The 22,559-nt window shown below is 42.7% G+C and overlaps 1 pseudogene across 1 annotated transcript in view; it reads right to left on the reverse strand.

The window, feature by feature from the left end:
• Nucleotides 1-1,368: 1,368 nt before the first annotated feature.
• LOC146835332 (uncharacterized) overlaps nt 1,369-22,559 on the reverse strand; it is a 316,447-nt pseudogene continuing 295,256 nt past the window's right edge. Inside the window, exons 3-4 of the transcript XR_014960718.1 lie at nt 2,513-4,802; nt 1,369-2,347 (exon numbers count right to left, since the gene is read on the reverse strand). The product of XR_014960718.1 is annotated as an uncharacterized LOC146835332 (transcript). The remainder of the gene's footprint in view (nt 2,348-2,512; nt 4,803-22,559) is intronic.

A 22,559-nucleotide genomic window follows, 5' to 3' on the forward strand; every position in this document is an offset into this window, starting at 1 on the left:
TAAGAGACTTAAATGGGGAGGCAGTTGTTTTACCACTGCAGCCCCGGAATAGTCTACCAATGAGCATTAAAGCAGCTCCCACACTGCTGAGTTTGAGGAAGCTAACAAAAACCTGGCTTTTTAACCTCTAGGTACCCAGTACCCTCACCTTACTGCCAGTCAACCAGTGCCAAGACACCCATGGGTATTCAAGCGCCTTATAAACTTTTTAACATAACATAACAGAGTCCAGTGGCATGGAGAGAAGTGAAGAGGAGTGTACAGTATTGTGGGTTGAGTAGGGTGTCAGAGTTAAAGGGTGTAGTTGAGTGGCATAGCGTGGAGCACAGTGTCAGAGTAGAATAGAGTGTCGTAGAGTGGAGTGGCATAGAGCATCGTGGAGTGGTGCACAGTGGAGTGACATAGAAGGTGTTGCTTAGAGTGGAGAAGAGTAGAGTGGTGTACAGCAGTGGTACCGATAACATGGTTGGCTCAAGGTCTCTTTTGAAGTACAAATGCCCAATTTGCAATTCGGTCATTCATTACCGAATCTCAAATTGGGTTTGCGAATCGGTATTAAAAAGGGGCGTGTTTAGGGCATCCCTGCTTAATAGCAACTCGCAGTGGTATGTGTGAATGTTTGCAACCGAAATGCGGTTGCAAAACATTCGCATTTTACTGCCAACTCCAGGATGGTGGTAACCCATTTACATGATCAGAACGGGGCCCCAAGGGGCCCTTTCCCCTTTGTGAATATTGGGGAAAATATCTTTTAAGAACAAGTAGTGATCTGTGGGACTCCTAAAAAATGAAAAGAAAACTGTTCATTTTACATTTTGAAGCATATCCCATTTTGCTTTAAGGAAAACGGGCTGCATTTAAAAAAAAAACATACTTTATTTAAAAGCAATCACAGACATGGTGGTCTGTTGCCCCCAGCAGACCACTCTTCCTGTGATTTTTGCCATTCACAATGGGTCGCAACCGGAAACTTACCTCATTAATATTATTGAGGTTCGTCTATTCGTGACCCACTGGGAATTGCTAAATGTGTTGAACTCACATTTGTACATCGCTGTCTGCAATTACCTAATAGCGAATCGCTTGATTTCGCTATTAGGTAATCACAAACCCTAGAATACGTACATATTGCGCTAGATGTTTCAACTCCTGTGTCTCCTAGGATTTGATTGAATGATGATAGCAATGAGCATTAATTCTTCCACATCAAGGCTCCAGAGGTAAATGTCATGCACGCACTGCAAGGATTAACCCAGAGTGCTATAGCCCACTTTCACTTCTCTAACTTTTCTACATTTACTTCTGGCTGCTGTCACAGAATCATCAAGCTTGCATAAAATGACCAAACACCACAACAACCAGCTATGAATATTCTCCAGTGAGCTTGTTAAATCTGTTGCTTTATCACTGATCTCACAAATTAGCTAAAAATTCCCATGTTAGTCCAAGCATTGTCAATAGTCATGCTTTTCCAGGTAGCATGAGCTGATGTCCTTGGATTTTCTTCATTAGAACTCTCTCTTAGAATAAAAATAATTGTGCTAGTCTCCCACAAGTTTCCTGGTGTTTCATATTTTTTCCTAGATGTAGGGAAACGATCAACAGCAGGGAATAGACACTTTTATAATTCCCTCCTATTAGTGCAGTCTTGTACCATCTGCTTTCTAACAGCTGGTATTTGAATGGCCCACATAATTACAATTTTATCATTTTTTATAATTTCTTCATCCAACAATAACTGCACTTTTCTGCTTGGGTGTATGTCCACAGATGGGTCAGTATTATTGTTGATGTAATTAAATTCTTACCAAATTTACTGCATCTCTATGTTTATTTCTATGTGTGTTCAGTGATGGTGTGGGTTCGCTGATGTCTTTGTAGGGGGTAAAAATTGACAAAAGCTCTTCACACATTCACTGCAATGATATGGCTTTTCCTGTGTGTGTTCGTTGATGTGTTTGTAGGTTTGATAACCGACTAAAGCTCTTCACACATTCACTGCAATGATATAAGTTTTCTCCTGTGTGTTTTCTGATGTGTTTGTAGGTTTGAAAATCGACTAAAGCTCTTCACACATTCACTGCAGTGATATGGCTTTTCCCCCATATTTGTTTTCTGATGGTTTTTTAGGTGTAATAATTGACTAAACCTCTTCACACATTCACTGCAATGATATGACCTTTCCCCTGTGTGTGTGTTCACTGATGTTTGTATAGGTTTGATGTAACTATAGCTCTTCACACATTCATTGCAATGATAAGGCTTTTCCCCTGTGTGCCTTCGCTGATGTTTTTCTAGGTCTGATGGTCGACTAAAGCTCTTCACATATTCACTGCAATGATATGATGTTTCCCAAGTGTGCATTCTCTGATGGTGTTTTAGGCTTGATAAATGTATAAAGATCTTCTCACATTCACTGCACTTGAATGGTTTTTCCCCTCTGCGTATTCACCTTTGTAGTTTTCGGTCTGATAATAGACTAAACCTCTTGACACATTTACTATAATTATATAGTTTTCCCCTGTGTGTTCGCTGATGTGTTTGTAGGTCTGATGATTCATTAAAGCTCTTCACACATTCACTGCAGTGATATGGCTTTTCCCGTGTGTGTTCTTTGATGGTCTTTTAGGTGTGATAAATGACTAAACCTCTTCTCACATTCACTGCAATGATATGGCCTTTCCCCTGTGTGTGTTCGCTGATGTCTTTGTAGGTCTGATGATCGACTAAAGCTCTTCACACATTCACTGCAATGATATAGGTTTTCCCCTGTGTGTGTTCGCTGATGTCTTAGTAGGTCTGATGATCGACTAAAGCTCTTCACACATTCACTGCAGTGATATAGGTTTTCTCCTGTGTGTGTTTGCTGATGTGTTCGCAGGTTTGATAATAGACTAAAGCTCTTCACACATTCACTGCAGTGATATGGCTTTTTCCCTGTGTGTCTTCTTTGATGGTCTATTAGGTGTGATAACTGACTAAACCTCTTCTCACATTCACTGCAGTGATATGGCCTTTCCCCTGTGTGTGTTCGCTGATGTCTTTGTAGGTCTGATGATCGACTAAAGCTCTTCACACATTCACTGCAATGATATAGGTTTTCCCCTGTGTGTGTTCGCTGATGTCTTAGTAGGTCTGATGCTCGACTAAAGCTCTTCACACATTCACTGCAGTGATATAGGTTTTCTCCTGTGTGTGTTTGCTGATGTGTTTGCAGGTTTGATAATAGACTAAAGCTCTTCACACATTCACTGCAGTGATATGGCTTTTCCCCTGTGTGTGTTCTTTGATGGTCTTTTAGGTGTGATAAATGACTAAACCTCTTCTCACATTCACTGCAGTGATATGGCCTTTCCCCTGTGTGTGTTCGCTGATGTCTTTGTAGGTCTGATGATCGACTAAAGCTCTTCACACATTCACTGCAATGATATAGGTTTTCCCCTGTGTGTGTTCGCTGATGTCTTAGTAGGTCTGATGATCGACTAAAGCTCTTCACACATTCACTGCAGTGATATAGGTTTTCTCCTGTGTGTGTTTGCTGATGTGTTCGCAAGTTTGATAATAGACTAAAGCTCTTCACACATTCACTGCAGTGATATGGCTTTTCCCCTGTGTGTGTTCTTTGATGGTCTTTTAGGTATGATAAATGACTAAACCTCTTCTCACATTCACTGCAATGATATGGCCTTTCCCCTGAGTGTGTTCGCTGATGTCTTTGTAGGTCTGATGATCGACTAAAGCTCTTCACACATTCACTGCAATGATATAGGTTTTCCCCTGTGTGTGTTCGCTGATGTCTTAGTAGGTCTGATGATCGACTAAAGCTCTTCACACATTCACTGCAATAAAAACGTTTTTCCCCAGTATGTGTTCTCTGATGGTGTTTTATGTCTGATAACTGACTAAAGTTCTTTTCACATTCAGTGCATTTGAACAGTTTCTCTCCCCTGTGTATTTGCTGATGCCGTTTTAATATTGATGACAAAACAAAGGTCTCGCTGCATGTGTCTGATACTTCATTCTTGATTAGTGTCTCTGAGTCGGGTATGTATTTGTCTACATCCCATGACTGTGATTCTTGATGAGCCAAAATCACCGATAAAGCACTTGTATTATTCTCACATTCCCTGTATGCGTGTGGCATTTTGGATGTTTGCTTTCCGATTTAACAATAAAGTGAAAAGGTCACTAAATACTTGCCACACTCATAATGTGTGTAAGGTTTCTTTGTGGATGATTAAGTCTTTAAACTGGATAAAGGTACGGCACGCTTATGGGTAAAGATCCATCCTCCTTCTGGTCGGTGCAAATTGGGACAGTACTCTGTAGTTTAGATAGCGGAATGCCTCTTTCCTTTACCCTTCAGTTGTTTGGCTTCACTCCATTGTGCTTTTCTCTGGTTGCTGTGGAATGGCCCGAAAAAGTTTACAATACACATCTAGTGGTGGTCTGATATCACTTTTGAAAGGAAAGCAGTGCTGTTATCACATCATACCAATCGCGCGATTAAAGCTGGTATTGGACATGTTTACCCAGGAAGTGGATTATCATTGTTGTTGTAATTTTTTAAAGGTCATTTCTTAGTTTTGTGGTGTGGAGGTGCAGAGCTCAGCCTCGTAGAATCATTGAATTGCCCTTGATGCTTCTTACAGGATCTGTCAGTTTATGTTCGGGTTTGTCTGTCTCTGACTGCGCTTATGTTTTGCTGAATACTGGAGCTCAATATTTCGGACTGTGTTCTTGCAGAATTACAGGATTCTCTTAATTATTCTTAAACATTTTGTACATTCAAGGATTGTTTTCTGTTGGATGTAAAGAGATTTAAAATTACTTACATGGAAACATTATGGAATGTGCATACACCATTTTTTAAAATTAAAAATAATTTATATTTAATTTTAATACACAAGAAAAGCAGAATCAAACTGAGTAGACAGAGGAAATAAATGGGTGGAAAGGAACTAAAAAGGTATAAGGATCATGGCTAATTCACAACGTCACTTAATGTAAACATCACAGCTGCTATTGATAATGTCATAACATTATACACTTACATGTTGATAATGTCATAGCCTTAAATGCATACTGTATCACCTTTCAGTGTTACAAATAACATGACAATGGAAATATTGCAAGTGTCATTGATACACAACATCAGCCTACATCAGTTGTCTGGATAGATGGGTATAGATTGAAGTAGCTAATGAAAATGTATAGAAATAGGGCCTTCAGTTGTTGTTGGTGAAGTAGTTATCAAAGGATTCCCATATAGCTCTGTGTTGTGGTTTCCTTAGGGAGTGTCGCAAAGCAATGCTATCAGCTCCCAAGATATGTGATACCCAACTAAGCCTGGCTTGAAAGGAAGCCTTGTGTGTAGTCTTCCAGTTGGAGGTGATCGTCTTAACTGCCGATGTCAGTAGAAAATCAAGTAGAAGGTAGTCGGCAGAGAATCTGATCTTCGGGTCGAGAAAGCCTTTAATGAGATATGAATTTTCTTTCTTAGCAGCTATATTAAATAGGTTTGAGATCATGGAAAAAACCTTATCCCAAAAGGGGCGTACTAATTTGCAGCTGAAATGAGGTGAGCAAGATCTCCGTTTTCTTCATTGCAGGTCCAACAGACAGGGTTCTCTAAAACGTTTAGTGTGTGCAGGGGAGAAGGTGTGAATAAGCCAGAATTTCATTTGAGATAGTACTAATGAGATCTTTTGTGAGGTGACAGATTTCCATATGTTGTCTAGTTGGTCTCAGATGTGAGTGTAGAAGAATGAGTATCCCAGAATTCTGTTGCTCTCGTATTCATTCTCAACTCCATGGGTTGCATTAAGTGATATAATTTGGACACCTGATGGCCTAGTATGTTAAATTTATGAAGGAGTGTTGGCAGGGACAGTTCTCTATAATGATGTTTAGATTTGGTAATAGCCTTAGATTGAGAAAAGTATAGAATTCTTGATCTATCTGGTATTGGGTTTGTTAGTTCGAGAAGGATAGAGAAGAGTTTCTGGATCCTAGTTGTTGAGGAAGGAAGATGCCTCTGGTGATCAATGATTCCAAATGTAGAGTCCGGCCATCGTATGTGATGTTCAGGTTGTGCCAGACAGAGGCTAAAGAGGAGAATTTCATCTGGGAAGGTAGTTTTTTTATCAAAGGTTAATAGGGCATTACTAGTATTTTTTAGAATGTATTTAGAAGTGGTGATATGCTTGCAGTTGGTTGTAAGTAGAGTAACAGGGTCTAGTTTATGCAATAGGTTTCTTTCAACCTCTAGCCACGTGGGGGTGTAGGTATCAGGTACTTGGAACCAGGAGGTACCGTTTTTAACAGCTGTCTGGCAATCTCTAAAATTGGCTAAGTTGACACCACCTAGAATTTTGGGCAGGCAGAGTTTTTTCAGGGATATTCTAGCATTTTTACCTTGCCAAATAAATTGTGTTATTAATTTCTTTAATTTATGATGGAAATCATCTGAGAGTAGTAGAGGGAACGTATTGATTAAATAATTAATTATTGGCGTGATCATCATTTTTATTGTTTCTATCTGGCTCCACCCGGTGATGAATTTAGGTGACCAACTATCAAGTAAGTCTTGTTTTCTTTTCTGAAGAGTGAGTTTTTCATTATGTTTTATAGTGTTTCACAACTTTCCTGTGGAAGTTGATCCGTGTTATATTCAGGTTTCCTTGTACGTCAAGAAGGAGAGGTTCAAACGCCAACAGGAATAAAGAAGGGAAAACTGGACTACCATGTCTGGTACCTTTTTCTAATTTAAGTGGGTGCGACAGGAAGATGTTAGCGCAGATACGGGCACTTGGGTTGCTATAAAAAGCCATAATCATTGTTATAAATCCCTCTCCTAATGTTATGTTAAGGTGATTTATACCGCGCATGGCTGACCCAGCAACAGGGAGTCCCAGCTAGGTTAAGGGATTTCCTCGAGAAAGGTTCAGGATACTCTATCAAATGTTTTTTCAGAATCCAGTGCAATGGCTATAGAGGGCGATGCGGATGATTTGCCTTATCTAGAACATGGCATAGGAGGGGGGTGTTATCATTGGACATGTACATTTAAAAAAAAAAATCCAACTTTGGTATTACTTATTAACTGTAGTAGATAAAGGTTTAGGCGCTTGGCTACTCTTTTTGCATATATTTTGCAATCTAGGTTTATCAGGGAAATGGGTCTGTAATTTTCAGGAAGTGTAAGGGCCTTAACTTCTTTGGGTATCACTATTATGTTGGCTTCCACCGTGGTACCGGTGACAGCTGCCTCTTGAAATGCTGCACTTCACTGCAACCATGATCGAGCACCTGGCCCACTTTGCTCACGTCTGTTTGGCGTCGCAGGGGTCCGTAATGACACAGCGGGTCTCCTCCACGGCCAGCTCACTCTAGTTTAATTGTGCCAGACTACAGATTCCAGAAGGCTGTGCGAGCGGCCACACCCACTGAGGACTGGATATCGTTAATCAGAGTAGTGGCACCTGTGGCAACGTGATGTCAGAAAACCGAGCCTCTGAAGAAGGTATATAATCATGAAACGCGTTAGGCTTTCAACACTGCTGTTTTCCTGGTTGAACTCTGTCTGCTGCAGCAATCGTGAATCAAGTTATGAGCAACACATACCTGCGTGAGGTTTCTTCTTTGGAGGCAACTTTTTTGATGGGATATATATATATATTCACTGAAAAAACCATAGGTTTCACACACGTTATAGTTAGGAATTAGCATTTAAAAAACCTTGCAAATTCACTTAAAAACCATAGGTTTCACACGTTATAGTTAGCTTGACATTTCACTCGTGAAAAACCATTGAAATTCCCCCGTTATAGTTAGTGCAGGCAACTATAACTCACGCGACCGCAATCATCTGCTGATGACGTCAGATATTACATCACTGTATTTAGACACTTATTTACCCATGTCTTCTTCCATTAATTTTTAGCTATACATATATTACAAATATTTTTTTTTCAGAAAGACACATATGTCATCAGTGATGTAATATCTGACGTCATCAGCAGAGGATTGCGGTCGCGTGAGTTATAGTTGCCTGCACTAACTATAAGAGGGGAATTTCAATGGTTTTTCACGAGTGAAATGTCCAGCTAACTATAACATGTGTGAAACCTATGGATTTTTAAGTGAATTTGCAAGGTTTTTTAAATGCTAATTCCTAATTATAACGTGTGTGAAACCTATGGTTTTTTCAGTGAATTTGTACGGTTTTTTAAATGCTAAGTTATGTATTTTTTTTTTTTAAGTTTTTTCACCGTGCGCGTACCAAGCGCCCACGATGCGTTGTTCGTGCCGTGCGCGTACGGTGCGCGCACCCCGTGATTTTTCACACAAAAAATATTTTTTTTTTACCCTTGGGGGTCCTTCAGTGACCCCCTGACAAAGGCTAGGGGGTCAGGACCTGTCCATCCAGCCACCGTCTCACGTTTTCCCCCTTTGTTTTTCATTGCCTCAGACTGCGAGAGACAAAATGGCGGCCGAGACTTCCTGATTTCGACCGATTCGAATGTTTACTGACATCTAACAACCAATCAGAATTGCGCTCGCGCACGTCACCGTGAGCGTACGGTACGCTTACCGTACGGCACGGTGCACGCTTATAGATATATATATGCTTTTAACTGCAATTTTCTCAGGAACTGATGAACAGATTTACACAAGACCTGCAAAAGGCACATCCCTGAACTGAGGACTACCTCTCTGCCAAATTTCAAGTAATTCTGTTCAGCCGTTCGGGCTGTAGCTTGGACTAAAGGTCCTATGGAAAAATGCATGGGGAAAACGCGTTTTGGGACCCCCCCTTTTTCTAAGCCCCCGCTTGACGAATCCCCCCGAGACTTTCAGGGAAGGAGCGGAGCGCCCCACCTATTTTGAAAATTTCGCGAGGATTCGTCAATCGGCGCCAAAGTTATTCCAAATAGAATGTTGCGGATTTCCTATGGAAACACGGTCCTAACTATAACTATCTACTGGCGACTGCCAGTAGATAATATATATATATATGTCACTATAAAAAGCACCCGCACCCGCAATGCACTTCTGATGACGTCACATATTACATCATTCATGACATGGTCAGTGACATCAGTGATGTCATTTGAGATGTCATCAGTGATATCACTGACCATGTCATAAATGATGTAATATGTGACGTCATCAGAAGTGCATTGAGGGTGCGCGAGTTATAGTTAGCTGAACTAACTATAACGGGGGAATTTCTATGGTTTTGTATGAGAGAAATGTCCAACTAACTATAACGTTCCCTGAAACCTATGGTTTTTTCAGCAAATTTCCAAGGTTTATTAAATGCACAATTTTAACTATAACGTCCCTAGAACCTATGTTTTTTTCAGTGAATTTCAATGGTCTTTTAAATGCTAATTTCTAACTATAACATCCCTGACACCTATGGTTTTTTCAGTGGATTTCAAAGGTTTTGTAAATGCTAATTTCTAACTATAACATACCAGTCGCATTTCCAGAGTGGTGGAGAACGTTGAGCATGGCCACCGAAACACCTCTTAGCAATCCCACTGTGTGGGATTTACTGGAGGTAACAGGAGTAGTTAGCCCCCAACGTCAACCTTGGGGGCCAACTATCCCTTTTATTACCACCAGTAAGTTCCACATAGCAGGATTACTAACTTCTTATATCAGGCCCACCCCCCTCCCTGCGCCACTGTGCAAACGTGCCCCCTAGCGGCACAAAGCTGCGTTGCAGAGATGTGCTTCAAGGCCACGCCCCTTTTTATACCTCTCTGCAATGCGGTTCATGGGCGCTAACTGGAGGTACCTGGTGGGCTAGTTGGACCCGAGGTACCCTCAGGATTCAAGGGGACTTAATCCCCCAACTTACAACGCGTCAGAGGGCCCGTTTGCACAGTGGTGCAGGGAGGGGGCCGGGCCTGATGTGACATGTGTGCAAACACGCCCTGTGGCGTGTTTTAAGTTGGGCGATTAAGTCTTCTTGAATCCTGAGGGTCCCTGGGGACCAACTAGCCCACGAGGAACATCCAGTAAGCGCCACAGGACTGCGTTGCAGAGAGGTGGTCCGAGGCCACGCCCCTTTTTACACCTCTCTGCAACACAACTTTGAGGCACTTACTGGAGGTACCTCGTGGGCTAGTTGGCCCCCAGGGACCCTTAGGATTCAAGGTGACTTAATCCCCAACAGGGCCGGACTGGGAACTGAAAGCAACCCTGGCAAATTTTTCCAGACCAGCCCCCGCCCAGCGCGTAGCGAGTGAGCAAGAATATTTTGGAAAACGACAGACCAAAATGGTGAATTTTACAGCTCATTTTTCATTACATAATTAATTGCATCAACTTTCAAAGCACAGTAAATAGAAGATGATGACCTTACAGAGCACCAGGTTACCCACCTAGTCATACGTACCTATAGACACTCACTGACGGACTCTCCCACTCACTCTCACTGAAAGACTCTCCCACTCACTCTCACTGACAGACTCTCCCACTCACTCTCACTGACACTCTCCCACTCACTTTCACTGACAGTCTCCCACTCACTCTCACTGACAGTCTCCCACTCACTCTCACTGACAGACTGACTGACTCACTCTCACTGACAGACTAACTGACTCACTCTCACTGACAGACTCTCCCACTCACTCTCAATGACAGACTCTCCAACTCACTCTCACTGACAGACTGACTGACAGACTCTCACTGACAGACTGACTGACAGACTCTCACTGACAGACTGACTGACAGACTCTCACTGACAGACTGACTGACAGACTCTCACTGACTCATTCTCACTGACTCACTTTCCGACTCACTCTCACTGACTCACTCTCTCACTGACTTTAGTACAGAATGTCCCCGAATGTAGCCATCTTTGTACCGAATATGACCACCATCTCTGTACTACAAAATATGCAATGATTGTAGTACAGAATATTCAATAAGTGTATTAGAGAATGTCATTGCTACCCTACCGAATTAAGCTATTGTAGTACAGAATATGTCATAATTTCACTAAAGAATAAGGCTATTATTGCCCTGGCTATTAATGTAATGATGTTTCGTACATGGTATATGTTCATTATTGTACTACATAATGGTCCCATGACTACTCTGCAGAATATGCTATAATTGTATTACCAATGCAATCACTCTCCTATAGGAATGAGGCCACAACTGTACTAGAGACTTTGTCATCATTTCACTACAGAGAATGGCTATTATTGCCTTACAGAATAGGCATTAATGCACCGCAAAACATGCTGTTATCCTACTGTAGTAAATGTGCATTATTGTACCACCACAGAATGTTCCCATGGCTGTACTGAAGAATGTGGAATAGCAGTATAGAACATGTGTATCGACTAAAACTATCAATCAAATATTCTTTATCTAAACTATCATCCCACTCAAATGTCCTTAAACAATTAGAGATGGCCGCACAGATACACAAAAATAACCACACGCGCAGAAAGGCAAACAAGAGGCAACCAGACATTTAATTACACATGGAATCTCTGTCAGACAAGCATTTAGACACTGACACAGAGGCAGATACAGTCATGGTGGTGCCATTTTAACGCACAATGTAGCTAGACACAAAGATCCAGACAGATGCAATCACAGAGAGACAGTGTACACACTGTGACAGACACACATACACGTCACAGCCAGAAAACAGTGATACGGTTATATCCCAAGAAATATATTAATATGTAAGTAAAATGTTAGCTACCAAGAGAACTACTCTCCTCATGGCTATTAAGTAGTTTGGAAACTACTGCAATTGTCTTTTTTATTTAGCTGAATTTTATATTAATGACATAGTAAAATGTATACTACAGACTAAGACAGTGAGTGCCTTCGCCAACTTTCACAAGACAAGTATTACAAAAAAATAAAAGAGGATCCAACAGGGAGATTGATCACGAGGATTAAATCAATCGTGGAGTCAGCTGAAACACAGGGTTGGATTTCTAAAAATGAGGCTGTCTTCTTGGTGAATTTACAACCACGCACCCCAGCGTTCTACACACTTCCCAAGATTCATAAGGGGCAAAACCCACCTCCAGGACGCCCTATAGTGTCAGGGATCGGTTCATTATTGGAACCCCTTAGCAAATTCTGCGATCACTTTCTTCGTCCCTTAGTGAAACGTATACCATCATACCGCAGCACACAAGGGATGTTTTGAACCTCATATCGGAGTTCACTACCAACAACCAAGTGAATCTCCTAATGACATTGGACGTGGAGGCACTCTATACTAATATTCCTCAAACAGAAACCCTAAGAGTGATAGAAGAACTTCTCCTCAAAGAGGATTGGACATCTAATACCCCAGTGTCCTTCATCATGGAGTGCGCCACAATAGCCATGTGTGAGAATTATTTCCAATTCAAAGATCAGTTTTTCCACCAAACCCAAGGAACTTCTATGGGTAGTACCTTTGCTCCGAGTCTGGCCTGCCTCTATGTAGCTGAATTTGAACGCCTCCACCTGACAGACAACATCTTTGGCGACAACATTGTATTGTGGAAACGCTACCTTGACGACATCCTGATCCTATGGAAAGGTGACAGCGAGACTTGTGACAGATTCTTTTCATGGGTTAACTCTCTGGATCCATATTTAAGGTTTACCCGGTCTACATCATCTACAGAGATTCACTTTCTAGACCTTACTATAACCTTACAGGATGGCGTTCTGTCAACCAAGGCATTCAAAAAACCAACAGATCGTAACAGTTTATTATTGTATGGAAGTTACCACCCAAAAGCCCTAAGGGACAATCTGCCCTTCTGGACATAACCTACGTCTCCGTAGGAACTGCGAAAAGACCAGCGATTACAAAAAAGAAGCGGCCATCCTCAGTCACAACTTAAGAGCACGGGACTATCCTACATTCATCATAAAAAGATCAAACAAAAGAGCACTCAATAACAACCAAAAATCTCTGCTGGAACCAAAAATAAACAAAACTGATGAATCCCTGACATGTGTGACAACCTTCACACCGGAATCAAACTCGTTCCAGAAGATCATAAAAAAGAACTGGTAGATCCTGACCCCTACTCAGGTTTGCGAACAAACGCACAAGTAATTTACGCGACATCCTGGTACACACCCGTCCAAAGGCGGTAAAAACCACGAAACAAAGAACCTTGTGGGATATGGATCCAGTACGAGGACATTATCCATGCGGTCAGTGCGGAGTACGAAGGCGACCAAAGAGCTCATTCTTGAGACAGGCAAAGTCTGGACTCAGAAGAACCACACAAACTGTAATTCCAGTAACTGCGTTTACTTGATCACATGCCCTTGCGAATTGAGATACATTGGCATGACAACACGTCCAGTCAAAACAAGGATTATGGAACACCGCAGCAACATACGGTGTGGAAAATCGACGACGAAAATGAGCACACACTATCTCACTCATCCACATGGACCTAATGAATTGCATTGGACTGTGATTGAAAGCAACCCCTCATGGTCCAACAGAAAACTCTTTGAAACTGAGCAGAGATGGATTTTTCGCTTATCCACCCAAGAAAGGGGTCTCAATGATGATATCCCGTGGACTGAACTAACTTAAAACTATTCAACACTTCATTACAAAACATACACACTACACGTGGATCTTGTCTGTACTATTCCTCTGTATTCTGAGACATATACCATGCACTGTTTTGGTACCCTCTGTGGCACACCCAAGGGAGCCTCACACATTTTATTAATACTCCATGTTGCTCTTCCTCATATAGGAGAGCCCCCGCTCATTTTTTTGCGGGTTTCTACCCTTAAATACGCAATTCCAACGAACACTGCATTATCCATACATGCATATCTCCACTTTTGAAGTGGGCTTATAATATGCACTTCCGACCACATCTTGCCAATTGTATATAGGGGAGCCCCCGCTCATTTTTTTGCGGGTTTCTACCCTTAAATACGCAATTCCAACGAACATTGCATTTACCATACATGCATAATTCCCCTTTTGAATTGGGCTCATAACATGCACTTCCTCCCGCTGAACCAACCACATCTTGCCAATGGTTTAATTTGAAGTATAGTCTCTTACCAATATATTCATGTCCCACCTCAACTTTACTATGTCAGTTGTGGGCGCACTCTATCGGCCTTCACGTTGCCGATTTCTCGCAGTGGTTTCCTCGTCCTAAGTCAGGCACAAATCTCGGGACAAGATGGCGCCCTCACGGGCATTCTCGCGAGACTTCGCTACGCTGCCCACGCTCATATACAGGAACTCTCTCCAATACGGTAATATCCAGGTGAGGAGAAGACGCGTCCTTTTTGGCCTGCCCGCTGCTACATTCGGGTAAGTCCCCACGGCATGTTCCCTGCACGGGCCTGCGTCTTGGCTCGGTTTTGATACAGAGGTTTAATTGAGGGACTTTGACACCGCTATCTCCCCGGTTCACTGGATAGAACTTGCTCCTATGCGATCGTTCGCCTTACGCTGTCACGGACGGGGCTAGTCTGTCACTCAGCCTGGCTCCCATTGGGTACACTTGTTTAATTTTAAATACTAGGATAATACAGTTCACCCTTTAGATTTGCACCTTTACTTGTATTTACCCACATTAAGTACCGATGTCTTATCAGTATTCACTCGGGACCCGGACACTTCAGGGACCATTACTTACATTTCGTTTGTAGCCGGGTGCACTCCCTACGTCCGACTTCACTGTGGGACTTGCTTTTCACGTACTATGTCTAGAGGATAGAGATGTCCTTTCTCCTGACATTGTGGCAATTTGACCGGCCTGAGCAACACCCTCCACGCTCATAGTGTTTTTAGAGCGGGCAGTTTCACGCCCCTGGTCCTTTGATGTATAGCATGCGTGTTACCTGGCGATGTCTTTGTTCTCTTCTATTTTATTATAGTGGGACGGTTCCAGTGGTCCGGTTGCTTCTCCATCATCTATGAAGCTCTGACCCTTCCCTTTTGAGGTAAGAACTAGTAAATTCTACTCTCCTGTGGTGTCCTAGGCCACTCGAGTTTAATGTTGCTTGAAAATCTCGCTAATTATGGTTTTACTTGTATTAGCTTATGTTCTGTTTCTTTTATTTTTAGTCTCTCTAACTAGTTTGTTATTGAGAGCAGGAACTCTTGGTCCTTAGGAGGGGTACCTTTGACCCCTCCTTAAGATGTTTGGACAATATTTCCTTGACCAAGCTGTTAATGGGTGTTTTTTTGTTTGTCCTCTCCATTTTGTCTCCATCTTTTTAGGCGGAGACTTCATATCTGGACCCTAATTAGGGTTCAGCATTGCCTGTGGTTGACTCAGGATACCCTTTGATAAGAATTGAGGTATATATACTTCTTGGTGGTCCCACGGTCCTGAAGAAGTGTCGCTCGATTTTGAGCACTTACGACACGAAACATGTTGACCTTTGTCAACTATAGGCTACCCTGATACCTAGAATCACATGAGTAGCCTCCCTGGTTTTATTTAGTCCCAGCCCTACATAACCTAATTAAAATCATTTAGGGGCCAGGGTCTATTTTAGCTCTTTCGAGTCCCCACATAATTTTGGAGTCACTGTCCTCCACAATTTCACACATGGTCTTCACATAACGGCGTTCTCAGATCAGAAGATCTCCGCTAAAGATGCCACCAGGCCCGTTGGACATTGTCCGACGAGGAACGCCCAATGATGAAGCATGACACCCTAACAGGTGTGTGAGGGCAACAAGATCTGAAATTTAAATTTCCCTCCCAGATCAGATTTAACAGCTGGCTAATAGCAATCCCTACTAACTTGGCCATTAAGAGGAACTGTTCTTTCCTGTTTTACTTACTTTATGCCCCAGCCATGTGACATCTCTGACCAGCACCTCTGAGAACTCTTGGCTTCCGAGACCACCTAAGGGCTTTTATCGTTGCACCAGATGCAATGTATGTCAATTTGCACTTGACAAGACTAAAGGCTTTCAGTAAAACAAAAAGATCCTATGCTATACAGAGTTTCATGAACTGCAACACCAAGTTTGTTAAATAAAGCATAATATGTAAGTGCAAACAAATCTATATAGGTAGCACTATCAGACCGTTGTAGGAGCGAATACAGGAACACGTCAGCGCTATTAAGAATAATAACTCCAATTATCCACTGGTCACACATTATAACACGGCATATACAGGATCTGAAATAATTGACATCAAATTTCACGGACTAGCACATGTTGCGACAATCCGAGGGGGGTCAATAGGGTTCTGGCCCTTAGTAAAGAAGAAACTAAGCAGATTATCAGGTTACGGGCAGTGGGTCTGGGGCTCAAAATGGATAATGAGCTACATGTATTTCTCAGAGACTAACCATTTGCTACTTTCCACCGTTCACATGCAATGTGTCTCTATATGAACAGAACTACAGTATGTTTATCAGCTGCAACTATGTGCATTATGATCATTTTTGCCCAGTTTAAAAGCAATTTGCATTTATTTTAGATGTTTGTAATTATGGGTTACCCATCGTGGACACTTTACTACAGAGGTTTTAAATACAAGGTATGGGGAATATTGTTCTGGAACTATTCAGTGTAAAACCGAATATGGATCCAGGGGAGTTAAACAACTATTGACCAATCTCATTATTACCAGCACCAGCAAAAATGCTGGAAAAAATGGTTCAACGACTGTTTGCTAATTTTATTGAGAGCCATGATATTTTGCATGATACTAGGTCCGGTTTTCGGACGGGGTTCAGTACCGAGACTGCATTGCTGGAGGTCGTAGAGTTGACTAGAATGGCTTGTAGACATAGGTTCTTCAGCTATGCTGGTGCTCCTGGACCTATCCGCAGCGTTCGACACGGTGGACCATCAAACTTTGGTACAGCGACTCCAAGCAATCGGTATTGGGGTAGTGGTTCCCACCTGGCTGAAGGCTTTTCTTAAAAATCGCACGCAGACGGTCGCTCTGCAACCCAACCAGTCGGAACCCAAAGATCTATGGTGTGGGGTACCACAGGGGTCGGCTCTGAGCCCGCTTCTTTTTAATATACATCTGGTCCTTCTGTTCTTACTCATAGCTAATTGGGAAGTGAAGGCGATATCATACGCCGACGACACCCAGGTGGTGTTTTCCTTTAAAGACCGGTCGGTGGAATCCTTTAAGAGATTTAAGGGATGCCTGAGACACATCGCCCGGTGGATGAGCAACAATAAACTGAAAATTAGTGCAGAGAAAACTGAAGCGTTGTTCTTTGGCAAGGCTCTGCCGCTTGCAGCGGGTATTTGGTGGCCGGCAGAAATGGGCCTGTCACCTACTCCAGCAACTACGGCAAAAAACTTGGGAGTGAAATGGGATGTAGATCTCTCTTCCACAGCCCAAATTCGGTAGGCGACTGCCTCATGCTTCAATAAATGAAGCAGCCTTGGAAAAAATGTACATCTACTGCTGGAGGACTGCCATAGAGTCATTGTCCATGCCACAGTGACATCTAGGCTGGACTATGCCAATTGCCTCTACCTGGGTCTGCCAGCATACCTAGTCAGAAGACAGATGGTTCAGAATGTGGCTGCGAGATTGATTAGACGTGTTCCGTTTCGTCATCATATCTCTCCGCATATCATACAGCTCCACTGCCTGCTGGTAGCAAGAAGGATTGAGTTTAAGGCTTTAACTCTGGCATTTCGGACAATACATGGTAAATGCCCCAGCTACCTTAAACACTGGTTGTGTCGCTAAAAAGAAAACCGCTCACAGAGGTCCAACTCTCGAAATCTGCTATTTACCCCTCGCGTTGTTAAAGCTCGCTTAGGAGGTAGATCTTTCACAGTGGGGGCTTCGAAGCTTTGTAATCCCCTGCCGAACAGCATTCACCAAATCGATTCAGAGCCGCTGTTCAGGAAGTCCTTAAAAACCTGGCTTTTTAGCCTGGGGTAGATCTCTTTTGGCTAGCCCTTCATCTCACACGCCGTCTACTGCTATAGCGCCGGGACACCTCTGAGGTAGCTGTTTGCGCTTTATAAATGGCTGTATTATTATAAGTTGAGGTTGGGAAGGGTCTATGCATTTGCCACCATGGTTGTTCAAAGCTGGAATGGTCACTTTCACTTGGAACTTACCTACCCTTTTGATATCCCATTCTTTCCCTCCTCTCTTTTATTCACTGTACTGTTATACATCCCCCTCGTTGTTTGCACCATACAGTAATGCAGCTGGGGACCGTCTCAATTGCTGAGGGCGTTCCGTATTTTTTGGTACTTTAGCTCACCTTTACTTAATGGCTACCTGTGCTCTTAGACACTTTCCCAACCACTCTTTCTTCCATCCTGCACTGACATACAGAATCTCTCCTATGATTGGTATACAGTGTCTCCGTTATTACAGGGTCGCATTATGAACATTTATTTAACTGAGTTGAATCACTTTTGGCTGTAAACCATGTTCTACAGGTTTAGTTTTACCATCTCCTTTATCTATTTTTGAACGTTTTTTTCACGCAACAGAACTTATTACTGTTTGTTGGTGAATACTGTGTGCTACAACATGCATGTTTCCTCCTTGGAGGATTCCTGTGTATATACACTTGCATTGCGATTCAGGCCATTGTAAAATGGCCACCGTGGTCGCAGGGATTTTTTGCTTCCCTTTTCCACAAGTCCTTTTTCTATTTAGATTTTTTTACATCACATGAGTATTCAAAACGCGATCCCCATGGCCACCGGGGATCGACTCGTTTGACTTGCTGGACGCGTGCCGGATGCCTTTACTACTAACAGAGGTAAAGGTTTTGACCCTTCAGGTATACTTTCTCTTAGCATTTGGATTTGGTGGGCTTTGCCGTGATCATGCCACTTATGGCTATTATCCGGCTTCTTGTACATCAGCGGCCAGAAGGACTGTTTTTCTCTTCTTTCCCATTTGTGTTGCTGATTGAGATACGTATCCCAAATAACATAGGGCTTTTATCTGGTTACAATCAGACCCCCTAGGTGATAATAACTACTGTATGATATTCTATTTAGGTATAACAATTGATTTATTTGCACCCTGACTGCAATCTGACAAGCACATGGTTTTTTTTAAATAAATATTTTTATTGAGAAATTCAAACATAAAACAACGTACATTGGCTTTGTGTACAGCAGCATATCAACCGTTTGAGTGTGCATCAAGATTCCGAAAGCATCTTCACAAAACACTGGCACATTAGCGGCATCAGGTAGTAACAAAGCCATCAATATTCAAACGAGAGATAAGCCATAGAATCTCAGTCACTCAATTCAGATTCTGAGGTTTCATGCGGGGGTTCACATATGTTTCCTCTGTATGCATTCCACCCTCCCCATACCTAGGTCTACTTTTTGGGGCAGCCTCTGTGAATGTACACTGTTTTTTCGACAACCATTGTGGTGTCCATGTCTCGGGACCATTGGGCGAGGGTAGGTGTCTGCCTAGAACCCCATCTTTGGGCTATATTGCGCTTCGCCAACAGGAGTCCCAGTGTCACCCAGAGTTGCGCCACGCGGCTAAGGTCTGTAGGCTCCCATATATTGAGGAGACACCTCCTTGGTTCCGGAAGCGTCGGAACTTTAGTCACCTGGGAGAGTGTGCGCATTATCGCCTTCCAGTATTGGGCAATTACGGGGCACTCCCAGAGGGTATGGAAAAGAGTACCGTCCATACCACACTGCCTGAGACATAGCGGGGAGTCGGCCTGTTTAAGTTTAAATAAGAGTGTGCGGGTGTAGTACGTGCGGTGTAGAATTTTTAGTTGTACCAGCCTCAATTTACACGATATTCCCACCTCCTTAGTGGAGGAAAGCGCCGCCTGCCAGTCCGTCTCGTCAAAGTCCCCCAGCTCTGTCTCCCATCTAGCCTTAAGGGCAGAAAATGGGTCCGGCTGGTTGTTTATCATCTTCCGGTATGTCAGGGACGTCGCTCTCTTAGTCAGATGCTCCGTGAGGAGTCGGTCTTCCAACGGCGAAGACTCCGCCAGCCGGGTCCCGGGCGGCGAGTGCGTGTCGGATTTGTAGGTATCGGAATCGTTCAGTGTCGGCCAGGTCATAGTCCGCTTGTAATTGGGCAAATGTGACAAGGTCACCTTTTTTCCAGAGATCGCCGACCCCTGATATGCCAATCAGATCCCACTGTAGAAACCCCTTAGTGGTGCGCAGCACCCCCAACTGTTTCGCTTCCCACAATGGCGTGGCCTGGGTTATCTTCCCGGCCCAACCAAGAGCCCGCTGCGTCTCAGACCATATCTGCAGAGTATGTGCCGTGGGATCCATGGGGCAGCGGCCCCTCGTATGGTTGTAGAGCGCTCCCATGACCCCCCCGGCCCCTAGCAGTTGTCGGTCCATACGGTACGCCGGGTCATCCCCAGGCACATGAAGCCACTGATTTATTACCATAAGCTGAGATGCCCAATAGTATAGCTTTATATTAGGGAGGGCGATACCCCCGTCGTACCAGCCTCTGGTCAGCTTATGGAGCGCTATCCGTGGCGCCTTATCTTCCCACAATAGACTAGTCACCTCTGCGTTTATGGCGGTGAAGTATGTAGGTGCGACCGGGAAGGGTGTGTTCTGAAGCAGGTAGAGAAATCTAGGGAGACCCATCATTTTAAAGAGGGCGGCCCGTCCCAGTAGTGTCAGGGGTAGAGAATGCCAGTGTTTGACGTCGCTACGAAACCGAATCAGGGGCTTCGCCAGGTTTTCGGCAACAAATTTCGCCCTGTCTGCTGTCACATAAATTCCTAAGTATGACAAGCACATTTTTGAGTCATGTTGTTTGAGGCACGAATCTTGAGTGACCTAGGGGGTTATCAAGTAACATTTAGACCCCCCTGTATGTAATTATGAGGATAACAGCCACTGTTTTAAATTCTCTATGTGCATGGCTACTAATGAAATTGCAACCTTGGCAGCAATCTGACGAGTACAATAGCATTTGTTTTATTGATAACGTGACGTAACATTGAATTGGTTGTTTTTCAGATATTGTGCCTACAGTTTATACCGGTATCCTGCGTTGGGCACTTTGTACTCTTGTTAGTGCATTATGGTTGTACCAACCATTTATATACTTCAATTAGTATAATTCACTACTTAATGTGTTATCTACTGTTCAAGGGGCTTATCCCGCCTTTTTTCTCAATTCAGGTCCATGGGTGTGCAGCAGGAGGACACTACTTATGTGTAGAAACCATTTCTTTGCTCCACCACAAGAGGAGAATACCTATGCACTTTCTTTTTTTCCTTTGGTGAGTCACCATGTTTTTATGGATTTTCATGGGTGTTTCATCCCACATTTAATTGATGGAGAGATGGGTAATTAATAACATGTCTTGATTTCTACTACCTTACAAGTTCTACCGTTGGAACTTCGCCATTTGTAACAAACGCACACTGTGTTTGAATATTCCAACATTACATGTTAGTTTTCCTTTGTATTTGTGGTTACCGTTCTCACAAAATCTCTTTTTTGTAGATGGGCCCTGTAATTATTATTATCATTATTACTTTGTATTACATATCAATGTATTACAGCTCCTGTTTGTTTTGGGAGTTTTCCTCTGGATCGCCTTTAGACCAGCGACCTTTACTCTAGGTCAGTGGCACATGACTTTTTCATCTTTTCCATGTCTCACTATCCACAACCTTGCAGCCATGGAAGGTGCGGTGCCTTTACTTTCCTTTTACCAGTGCACTTTATGGTTAGTCTAATGAGGGACGTTGGCTCTTCTTCTTTCTGTTTTGTTTGTTCACACTCTTGGATCACCTGGCTAATGGTTTGCACATACCTTTCGGATGGCAACACGTAGCATGACACTTGCTTCATCTTTGGACTTGATCACTATGTACACAAGGGGCATTATATTGAATCCAGCCCTTCTTAAAACGGTTTGTTATTTATTACACCTAGCGCAGGTTTTTTCCTAGCCGTTCTGCGTACTGTTCACAAAAAAGGAATAAGAAGTTGAATTTTTTGTATTATTCGGTTTCAATCACTTATCTGTAATATCATGAATTGTTCTCTGATATGATTACATATATACATACATTGCAGCCTTTAAAAAGTCACTTTTGTGACGAAACACGTGTCAGCTGTTGCTTGTATTATCTGAAAAAATATATAAAACTCATCTGAGCAACATTGGAGTCTGCAGTGTGGAACATTTCTTCGGTTCATAACGATTACATAAACAAATTGTATATCTAACTGTTCATAGACTATTTGCAGGAGTGCGTTGGTCTCTAGTGTTTATAGCTATGTAGTTAGATGGGTTGTATTACAATATTATTCATATATCCAAAGACATTATTAAATGCCGCCCTGTAGCCAGATTCAATGGATTCAATGGGATGTATGACGTTACAACGCATGCTTTTACACCGCATGCCGTTACAACGCATTTTTTACACCGCAAGATCTGTTACAACGCAAGCCTTTACAACGCATGCTTTTACAACGACGTACACTAGATGGAGTGCTGACATTAGAAATGTATAATTTACTATTCTAACTCCAGTCCACGTTGCAGTAGGGAAGGTGTTTGGATAGTAAAAC

The sequence above is a fragment of the Triturus cristatus genome, chromosome 4_2 (assembly GCF_964204655.1).
Source record: "Triturus cristatus chromosome 4_2, aTriCri1.1, whole genome shotgun sequence".
Lineage (NCBI taxonomy): Eukaryota > Metazoa > Chordata > Amphibia > Caudata > Salamandridae > Triturus > Triturus cristatus.